Here is an 11,211-nt window from a genome sequence, read left to right on the forward strand (position 1 = left end):
GGTGACTTTTTCAAACCAGTGTTTCATTCTATGATTGTTTCAGTTGTTCATATTTTCTTGTCATCACTGTCTTTTTGTTTTAATTCTGTACTGAGGTGATTTCCTAAAGGGCAAAATTTTTAAAAATCAAATCAATAAATATACTTTATTGGTACCTAACTGTAAACCCAAAATATTGTACCAAGTGATTATGTTGAGATTATTTATGCATTCCCTTTTAAAGGTCACTATTCTAAATTGAAGGCTTTCTATCAAGCTGACATTGCCTGTGTTTTGCTCATTATTGTTTAACCTATGACAACCTATTTTCCTCTTGGGAGAAGAAAACCTCATTAATTCACATTAATATACACAGGTTTGACAGCCAGTGTTGTTAGGCCTTCAATGCTTATTAATACTCATGTACCATGACCTTGCTGAGAATTTTTCTTCTTGTCAAATAACACACTGAAAACATTATATGAAAATATAGCTTCACCAAAGAGGCTTGCTTGAGAGTTAACATTGTACCAAATGGATCAAAAATATTTGCTCCATTGATTGTTCCTCTTCAATTCAAGGTTTAGTAGACTCATTAATCATACAGAGTGGTTGTATGAAGGAAGGAGTCAATTCATTTGTGCTAAATGTGTTTTTGCAATGTGGGAACATGGATCTTTTGAGCTAAACTACAAATATATTGGAGATTAGGTAGACTGATAAGGTAGTAATATAAATTTTTTATAATGAACAAACAAGTTTTAAATTGTATAGCAGGAGAAACTTTATAATATTGGGTCTATAACAACCCAAAACTTTATATTTTATTGTAGTTCTTAATGTTTTATCTTATCAGTGGAATTTTTCTATTAATACTTGTGCTTTAAAATCAACCACAAAGAGGCTTCCAGGAAGATGGTGGAAGAGCAAGACGCAGAGATCACCTTCCTCCCCACAGATACACCAGAAATACATCTACACGTGGAACAACTCCTACAGAACACCTACTGAACGCTGGCAGAAGACCTCAGACCTCCCAAAAGGCAAGAAACTCCCCACGTACCTGGGTAGGGCAAAAGAAAAAAGAAAAAACAGAGACAAAAGAATAGGGACGGGACCTTCACCAGTGGGAGGGAGCTGTGAAGGAGGAAATGTTTCCACACACTAGGAAGCCCCTTCGCGGGCGGAGACTGCGGGTGGCGGATGGGGAAAGCTTCGGAGCCGCGGAGGAGAGCACAGCAACAGGGGTGCGGAGGGCAAAGCAGAGAGATTCCCACACAGAGGAGCAGGGCCAACCAGCACTCACCAGTCCGAGAGGCTTGACTGCTCACCCGCCGGGGCGGGCGGGGCTGGAAGTTGAGGCTCGGGCTTCTGTCGGAACGCTTGGAGAGGACTGGGGTTGGCGGCGTGAACACAGCCTGCAGGGGGTTAGTGCGCCACGGCTAGCCGGGATGGAGTCCGGGGAAAAGTCTGGACCAGCCGAAGAGGCAAGAGACTTTTTCTTCCCTCTTTGTTTCCTGGTGCGCGAGGAGAGGGGATTAAGAGCGCTGATTAAAGGAGCTCCAGAGACGGGCGCGAGCCGCGGCTAACAGCGCGGACCCAAGAGACGGGCGTGAGACACTAAAGCTGCTGCTGCCACCACCAAGAAGCCTCTGTGCGAGCACAGGCCACTCTCCACACCTCCCTTCCGTGGAGCCTGTGCAGCCCACCACTGCCAGAGTCCCGTGATCCAGGGACAACTCCCTGGGGAGAACGCACAATGCGCCTCAGGCTGGTGCAACATAACGTCGGCCTCTGCCGCCGCAGGCCCGCCCCGCACTCCGTGCCCCTCCCTCCCACCGGCCTGAGTGAGCCAGAACCCCCGAATCAGCGACTCCTTTAACCCCGTCCTGTCAGAGCAAAGAACAGACGCCCTCCAGCGACCTACACGCAGAGGCGGGGCCAAATCCAAAGCTGAACCACTGGAGCTGTGAGAACAAAGAACAGAAAGGGAAATTTCTCCCAGCAGCCTCAGAAGCAGCGCATTAAAGCTCCACAATCAATTTGATGTACCCTGCATCTGTGGAATACATGAATAGACAACGGATAATCCCAAATTGAGGAGGTGGACTTTGAGAGCAAGATTTATGATTTTTTCCCCTTTTCCTCTTTTTGTGAGTGCGTATGTGTATGCTTCTGTGTGAGATTTTGTCTGTATAGCTTTGCTTCCACCAGTTGTCCTACGGTTCTATCCGTCCGGGTTTTTTTGTTGTTGTTTTTAATTTTTTTTCTTAATAATTATTTTTTATTTTAATAATTTTATTTTACTTTATCTTCTTTCTTTCTTTCTTTCCTTCCTTCCCTCCTTTAGACAACAAATCATCCCAAATTGAGGAGGTGGACTTTGAGAGCAAGATTTATGATTTTTTCCCCTTTTCCTCTTTTTGTGAGTGTGTATGTTTATGCTTCTCTGTGAGATTTTGTCTGTATAGCTTTGCTTCCACCACTTGTCCAAGGGTTCTATCCGTCAGCTTTTTGTTTGTTTGTTTCTGTTTTCTTTTCTTTTCTCTTAATAATTATTTTTAATTTTAATAACTTTATTATATTTTATCTTACTTTATTTTACTTTATCTTCTTCTTTCTTTTTTGCTTCCTTCCCTCCTTCCTTCCTCCCTCCCTCCTTTCTTTCTTTCTTTCTTTCCTTCTACTAATTCTTTCTTTCTACTTTTTCTCCCTTTTATTCTGAGCTGTGTGGATGAAAGGCTCTTGGTGCTGCAGCCAGGAGTCAGTGCTGTGCCTCTGAGGTGGGAGAGCCAACTTCAGGACACTGGTCCACAAGAGACCTCCCAGCTCCATGTAATATCAAACGGTGAAAATCTCCCAGAGATCTCCATCTCAACACCAGCACCCAGCTTCACTCAACGACCAGCAAGCTACAGTGCTGTACATCCTATGCCAAAAAACTAGCAAGACAGGAACACAACCCCACCCATTAGCAGAGAGGCTGCCTAAAATCATAATAAGTCCACAGACACCCCAAAACACACCACCAGACATGGACCTGCCCACCAGAAAGACAAGATCCAGCCTCATCCACCAGAATACAGGCACTAGTCCCCTCCAACAGGAAGCATACACAACCCAATGAATCAACCTTAGCCACTGGGGACAGACACCAAAAACAACGGGAACTATGAACCTGCAGCCTGCAAAAAGGAGACCCCAAACACAGTAAGATAAGCAAAATGAGAAGACAGGAAAACACACAGCAGATGAAGGAGCAAGATAAAAACCCACCAGACCTAACAAATGAAGAGGAAATAGGCAGTCTACCTGGAAAAGAATTCAGAATAATGATAGTAAAGATGATCCAAAATCTTGGAAATAGAATAGACAAAGTGCAAAAAAAACATTTAACAACCTAGAAAAACTAAAGATGAAACAAGCAGCGATGAACAACACAATAAATGAAATTAAAAATACTCTAGATGGGATCAATAGCAGTATAACTGAGGCAGAAAAACGGATAAGTGACCTGGAAGATAAAATAGTGGAAATAGCTACTGCAGAGCAGAATAAAGAAAAAACAATGAAAAGAACTGAGGACAGGCTCAGAGACCTCTGGGACAACATAAAACGCACCAACATTCGAATTATAGGGGTTCCAGAAGAAGAGAAAAAGAAAGGGACTGAGGAAATATTTGATGAGATTATAGTTGAAAACTTCCCGAATATGGGAAAGGAAATTGTTAATCAAGTCCAGGAAACACAGAGAGTCCCATACAGGATAAATCCAAGGAGAAATACACCAAGACACATATTAATCAAATTGTCAAAAATTAAATAAAAAGAAAACATATTAAAAGCAGCAAGGGAAAAACAACAAATAACACACAAGGGAATCCCCATAAGGTTAATAGCTGATCTTTCAGCAGAAATTCTGCAAGCCAGAAGGGACTGGCAGGACATGTTTAAAGTGATGGAGGAGAAAAACCTGCAACCAAGATTAATCTAAGCAGCAAGGATCTCATTCAGATTTGATGGAGAAATTAAAACCTTTACAGACAAGCAAAAGCTGAGAGAGTTCAGCACCACCAAACCAGCTTTACAACAACTGCTGAAGGAACTTTTCTAGGCAAGAAACACAAGAGAAGGAAAAGACCTACAATAACAAACCCCAAACAATTAAGAAAATGGGAATAGGAACATACATATCGATAATTACCTTAAATGTAAATGGACTAAATGCTCCCACCAAAAGACACAGATTGGCTGAATGGATACAAAAACAAGACCCATATATTTGCTGTCTACAAGAGACCCACTTCAGACCTAGAGACACATACAGACTGAAAGTAAGGGGATGGAAAAAGATATTTCATGCAAATGGAAACCAAAAGAAAGCTGGAGTAGCAATTCTCATATCAGACAAAATAGACTTTAAAATAAAGACTACTGGAAGAGACAAAGAAGGACACTACATAATGATCAAGGGATCAATCCAAGAAGAAGATATAACAATTGTAAATATTTATGCACCCAACATAGGAGCACCTCAATAAATAAGGCAAATACTAACGGCCATAAAAGGGGAAATATAAAGTAACACATTCGTAGTAGCGGACTTTAACACCCCAGTTTCACCAATGGACAGATCATCCAAAATGAAAATAAATAAGGAAACACAAGCTTTAAATGATATATTAAACAAGATGGACTTAATTGATATTTATAGGACATTCCAGCCAAAAACAACAGAATACACATTTTTCTCAAGTGCTCATGGAACATTCTCCAGGATAGATCACATCCTGGGTCACAAATCAAGCCTTGGTAAATTTAATAAAATTGAAATTGTATCAAGTATCTTTTCCGACCACAACGCTATGAGACTAGATATCAATTACAGGAAAAGATCTGTAAAAAATACAAAAACTTGGAGGCTAAACAATACACTACTTAATAACGAAGTGACCACTGAAGAAATCAAAGAGGAAGTCAAAAAATACCTGGAGAAATCAAAGAGGAAATCAAAAAATACCTAGAACCAAATGACAATGGAGACACACACATATCCCCCAAAATCTATGGGATGCAGCAAAAGCAGTTATAAGCAGGAAGTTTATAGCAATACAATTCTACCTTAAGAAACAGGAAACATCTCGAATAAACAACCTAACCTTGCACCTAAAGCAATCAGAGAAAGAAGAACAAAAAAACCCCCAAGTTAGCAGAAGGAAAGAAATCATAAAAATCAGATCAGAAATAAATGAAAAAGAAATGAAGGAAATGATAGCAAAGATCAATAAAACTAAAAGCTGGTTCTTTGTTTATCTTCTTTGAGAAGATAAACAAAATTGATAAACCATTAGCCAGACTCATCAAGAAAATAAGGGAGAAGACTCAAATCAATAGAATTAGAAATGAAAAAGGAGAAGTAACAACTGACACTGCAGAAATACAAAAGATCATGAGAGATTACTACAAGCAACTCTATGCCAATAAAATGGACAACCTGGAAGAAATGGACAAATTCTTAGAAATACAAAACCTGCCAAGACTGAACCAGGAAGAAATAGAATATATGAACAGATCAATCACAAGCACTGAAATTTAGACTGTGATTAAAAATCTTCCAACAAACAAAACCCCAGGACAAGATGTCTTCACAGGCAAATTCTATCAAACATTTAGAGAAGAGCTAACACCTATCCTTCTCAAACTCTTCCAAAATATAGCAGAGGGAGGAACACTCACAAACTCATTCTACGAGGCCACCATCACCCTGATACCAAAACCAGACAAGGAGGTCACAAGGAAAGAAAACTACAGGTCAATATCACTGACGAACATAGATGCAAAAATCCTCAACAAAATACTACCAAACAGAATCCAACAGCACATTAAACGGATCATACACCATGATCAAGTGGGGTTTATTCCAGGAATGCAAGGATTCTTCAATATACGGAAATCAATCAACGTGATACACCATATTAACAACTTGAAGGAGAAAAACCATATGATCATCTCAATAGATGCAGAGAAAGCTTTCAACAAAATTCAACACCCATTTATGATAAAAACCTGCAGAAAGTAGGCATAGAGGGAACTTACCTCAACATAATAAAGGCCATATATGACAAACCCACAGCCAACATCGTCCTCAATGGTGAAAAACTGAAAGCATTTCCACTAAGATCAGGAAAAAGACAAAGTTGCCCACTCTCACCACTCTTATTCAACATAGTTTTGGAAGTTTTAGCCACAGCAATCAGAGAAGAAAAGGAAATAAAAGGATTCCAAATCGGAAAAGAAGAAGTAAAACTGTCACTGTTTGCAGATGACATGATACTATACATAGAGAATCCTAAAGATGCTACCAGAAAACTACTAGAACTAATCAATGAATTTGGTAAAGTAGCAGGATACAAAATTAATGCACAGAAATCTCTGGCATTCCTATACACTAATGATGAAAAATCTGAAAGAGAAATTAAGGAAACACTCCCATTTACCAATGTAACAAAAAGAATAAAATATCTAGGAATAAACCTACCTAAGGAGACAAAAGACCTGTATGTAGAAAATTATAAGACACTGATGAAAGAAATTAAAGATGATACAAATAGATGGAGAGATACACCATGTTCTTGGATTGGAAGAATCAACATTGTGAAAATGACTCTACTACCCAAAGCAATCTACAGAGTCAGTGCAATCCCTATCAAACTACCAATGGCATTTTTCACAGAACTAGAACAAAAATTTTCACAAATTGTATGGAAACACAAAAGACCCCGGATAGCCAAAGCAATCTTGAGAATGAAAAATGGAGCTGGAGGAATCAGGCTCCCTGACTTCAGACTGTACTACAAAGCTACAGTAATCAAGACAGTACGGTACTGGCACAGAAACATAAAGATAGATCAATGGAACAGGATAGAAAGCCCAGAGATAAACCCACGCACATATGGTCACCTTATCTTTGATAAAGGAGGCAGGAATGTACAGTGGAGAAAGCACAGCCTCTTCAATAAATGGTGCTGGGAAAACTGGACAGGTACATTAAAAGTATGAGATTAGATCACTCCCTAACACCATACACAAAAATAAGCTCAAAATGGATTAAAGACCTAAATGTAAGGCCAGAAACTATCAAACTCTTAGACGAAAACATAGGCAGGACACTCTATGACATAAATCACAGCAAGATCCTTTTTGACCCACCTCCTAGAAAAATGGAAATAAAAACAAAAGTAAACAAATGGGACCTAATGAAACTTCAAAGCTTTTGCACAGCAAAGGAAACCATAAATAAGACCAAAAGACAACCCCCAGAATGGGAGAAAATATTTGCAAATGAAGCAACTGACAAAGGATTAATCTCCAAAACATACAAGCAACTCATGCAGCTCAATAACAAAAAAACAAACAACCCAATCCAAAAATGGGCATAAGACCTAAATAGACATTTCTCCAAAGAAGATATACAGACTGCCAACAAACACATGAAAGAATGCTCAACATCATTAATCATTAGAGAAATGCAAATCAAAACTACAATGAGATATCATCTCACACCAGTCAGAATGGCCATCATCAAAAAATCTACAAACAATAAATGCTGGAGAGGGTGTGGAGAAAAGGGAATCCTCTTGCACTGTTGGTGGGAATGTAAATTGATACAGCCACTATGGAGAACAGTATGGAGGTTCCTTAAAAAACTACAAATAGAACTACCATATGACCCAGCAATCCCACTACTGGGCATATACCCTGAGAAAATCATAATTCAAAAAGAGTCATGTACCAAAATGTTCATTGCAGCTCTATTTACAATAGCCCGGAGATGGAAACAACCTAAGTGTCCATCATTGGATGAATGGATAAAGAAGATGTGGCACATATATACAATGGAATATTACTCAGCCATAAAAAGAAACGAAATTGAGGTATTTGTATTGAGGTGGATAGACCTAGAGTCTGTCATACAGAGTGAAGTCAGAAAGAGAAAGACAAATACCGTATGCTAACACATATATATGGAATTTAAGAAAAAAAAACGTCATGAAGAACCTAGGGGTAAGACAGGAATAAAGACACAGACCTACCAGAGAATGGACTTGAGAATATGCGGAGGGGGAAAGGTAAGCTGTGACAAAGTGAGAGAGAGGCATGGACATATATATACACTACCAAACGTAAGGTAGATAGCTAGTGGGAAGCAGCCGCTTAGCACAGGGAGATCAGCTCCGTGCTTTGTGACTGCCTGGAGGGGTGGGATAGGGAGGGTGGGAGGGAGGGAGACGCAAGAGGGAAGAGATATGGGAACATATGTATATGTATAACTGATTCACTTTGTTATAAAGCAGAAACTAACACACCATTGTAAAGCAATTATACCCAATAAAGATGTTAAAAAAAAAAAACAACCACCACAAAGAGGAAATATTTGTAGCCCTAAGAATGGGTCATTTCTTCAAGGAGAAAAGGGAAAATGGAGAAAAGCAAAGACTCAAAGGAAAAGAAAAATTAGATAAGGAGACCTACCAGCAAATTAAAGACTGTAAATAAAACATATTGTTCAAATTGATTGGTTTTATATATAAAACCTAGAGAAGAATATTAAATAATTTCAGAGAAACAAGTTTGTGATGTTATGAGATACTAGAAGGCAGATACTTTCCTGATGAGCTATAAATAACACCCATTCATTCATTCATTCATCCATTCAAAACCTACTCTATGCTATGTACTCTGTGAGGGAATGAGGATACAGAGTTAAATAAAACAGTTCCTGACCCAATGAAGCTAATTTGAATGCTGTTAATAAAGTCTATAAAGAAAACTATGTTACTTCGTAATAAAGTCTGTCTATAAAGAAAACTGTTACTTCTGTTACTTCGTTTGAATTATGCTTGAATGTTTCCTAATGGCTATTATAAGAAACAAGAGACAAGAGCAGCCTATATTTCTCATTCTGAGATATACCTGCTTTGGAAAAGAAAAGCATAAATACCATTATATTTGGCTTGCCTGTTCAGTTTGGAATTGGTGCTGAATCCCAACAAACCGGGAAAGTCCAATTAAAGTAAACTATACTCGGCGACTAAAGACAGTTGTGGGTATGGATGCAGCTGTTTGACTTTGAGGTTAAGGTGGAATCACTGAGTATATGACTTAAAGCAACACGAAATTATTATCTTACAGTTCCAGAGGTCAGAAGTCCAAAATGGGTCTTACTGGGCTAAAATCAAGGTGTCAGCAGGACTGCATTTATTCTGGAATTTCCAAGGGAGGATTAGCTTCCTTGCCTGTTCCAGCTGTTAGAGGGTACCTTGCATTACTTGGTTCATGGCCCCTTCTTCAAGTCTTCAAAGCCAGCAGAGCAACATCGTCAAATCTCCCTCTGACTCTGACCCTTTATATTCTGGCCTCCCCCTTTCACTTATTACCATCTTTGTGATCACATTGGGACCAATCAGATAATCCAGAATAATCGAAATCCCTACTTCTATCATATCTGCAAAGTCCCTTTTGCCAAGTAAGTAGCATATTCATAGGTTCTGGGGATTAGAACATGGACATTTTAGGGGGCCATTATTCTGCCTACCACACTGAGGTTTTATTTTATGATTAGTTTTCTATGAAACCTTTTCACAAACACTTCCAGGAGATGGGGTTTTATCAGAAGTTTTCAGAAACTGACTGCATTTGGAGGATGCAATATCTAAAGACCTAAAGATAGTCAATTCCTAGTATATGAAAAAGTCAAAAAGAGAAAATTAGCCCTGTTAAAACCATCAAGAGGAGCCTATTGTTTGTGGGAGTCATACACATACAAGCAATTGATATATTCATACTCTTCCTACCAACAATGTTTTCAACAAAGACAGGACTAATTTTTTAGTAGTTACTGAGTAGTTGGTGAGTATGTTAATTAGTTTGTTAGTTAGTAGTTAGTGGGGATGTTTTTGGTTGTCAAAATGATTGGAAGGGACACAAGTGGCATTTAATGGGTGGGGATCAGACATGCCAGATACACCACAATATGAGGACCAGGACGACACAAATTAAGTAAGAAATGACAACCCACATGATTTGTGTAGGTAAAAACCTGTTTATAATTACTTAGACCTAGAAACTAATTCCATTTTACATGTAAATACAAAGTATTTTTTCTCTTTTTTTAATACAAAATATTTTTTGCATTCTTTTATGCAATGATCATATACATGGTACTACATAATCAAGCAAAACGTGTATTTTTTATTCAGAACTTAACCAAGAACTGCTCATCATTTTGGAAAATTATACTTTCATCAATCATGCTTCCTCAATGTATCAGTACAATACAACCTGCATTGTTAGCTATTGCATTCAGTGTGCTCCTCGGTATACATGCAAGCCCTTCATGACATCATCATGTCTTCCAGTGTAATTGTGCTTATGGATTTACATACTGGAATACATGTTTATTACATATTATTTTGTTTCTATTCCTTTTGCTATTACAATTAGGGCATTATATTTATTTTCCTAAATTTGTGTGTGTAAATTTTTTAATTATCTATGAATTCCATGTTAAATAAGGAAGGGAGGCATATTAAAACATTTGTTATAGAAAGGGAGCCATAGGACGGTGCTGCATTTTCAGGGCTACGACTAGCATTGATCTTCACTTTAACATTGATTTTAGGTAGTCTTTGAAAATTACAGATGCTCCTTACTGCAATCACCGAATAATGATGAAGATTTTGCTTGCACTTTCATACTTCAACTAATTTAGTTGGCTGCTTAGAACTTTCTTATATACAGTGGCTAACAGTCTACAACATGTCCCTCTACTAGACCTCAGGGACTTTTTCTCCAACGCTACTCAATCTACAGTTGTGGACTGGGGGGATATGAGATCATTAAATGAAAGTATTTCATTACACTAGTAATATAGGGTGATGAAATAGATCCCAATTTTTTTAAATAGAGAGGAGTTATGATACCAGTTATCTAGAAAACTACAAGAAGAATTTGGTTTGTATAAAGTGTGTTTTATTTCATTTATACAAACAGCATGCCCATAAAAAGGAGTTAGATGTAGAGTGTTAGGGAGTAGGTGTCTGTAGAAGAGATAATGATTTATTCTCTTTTTTAAAAAAAAATGAATATTTTGTATTCCTACCCCTAAATTTTGAGAAATAATTTTTTATCTCTTAGAGAATTCTTGGTGTACATGTCAAGTTTTTAGAGGGA

The sequence above is a fragment of the Delphinus delphis genome, chromosome 7 (genome assembly GCF_949987515.2).
Source record: "Delphinus delphis chromosome 7, mDelDel1.2, whole genome shotgun sequence".
Taxonomy (NCBI): domain Eukaryota; kingdom Metazoa; phylum Chordata; class Mammalia; order Artiodactyla; family Delphinidae; genus Delphinus; species Delphinus delphis.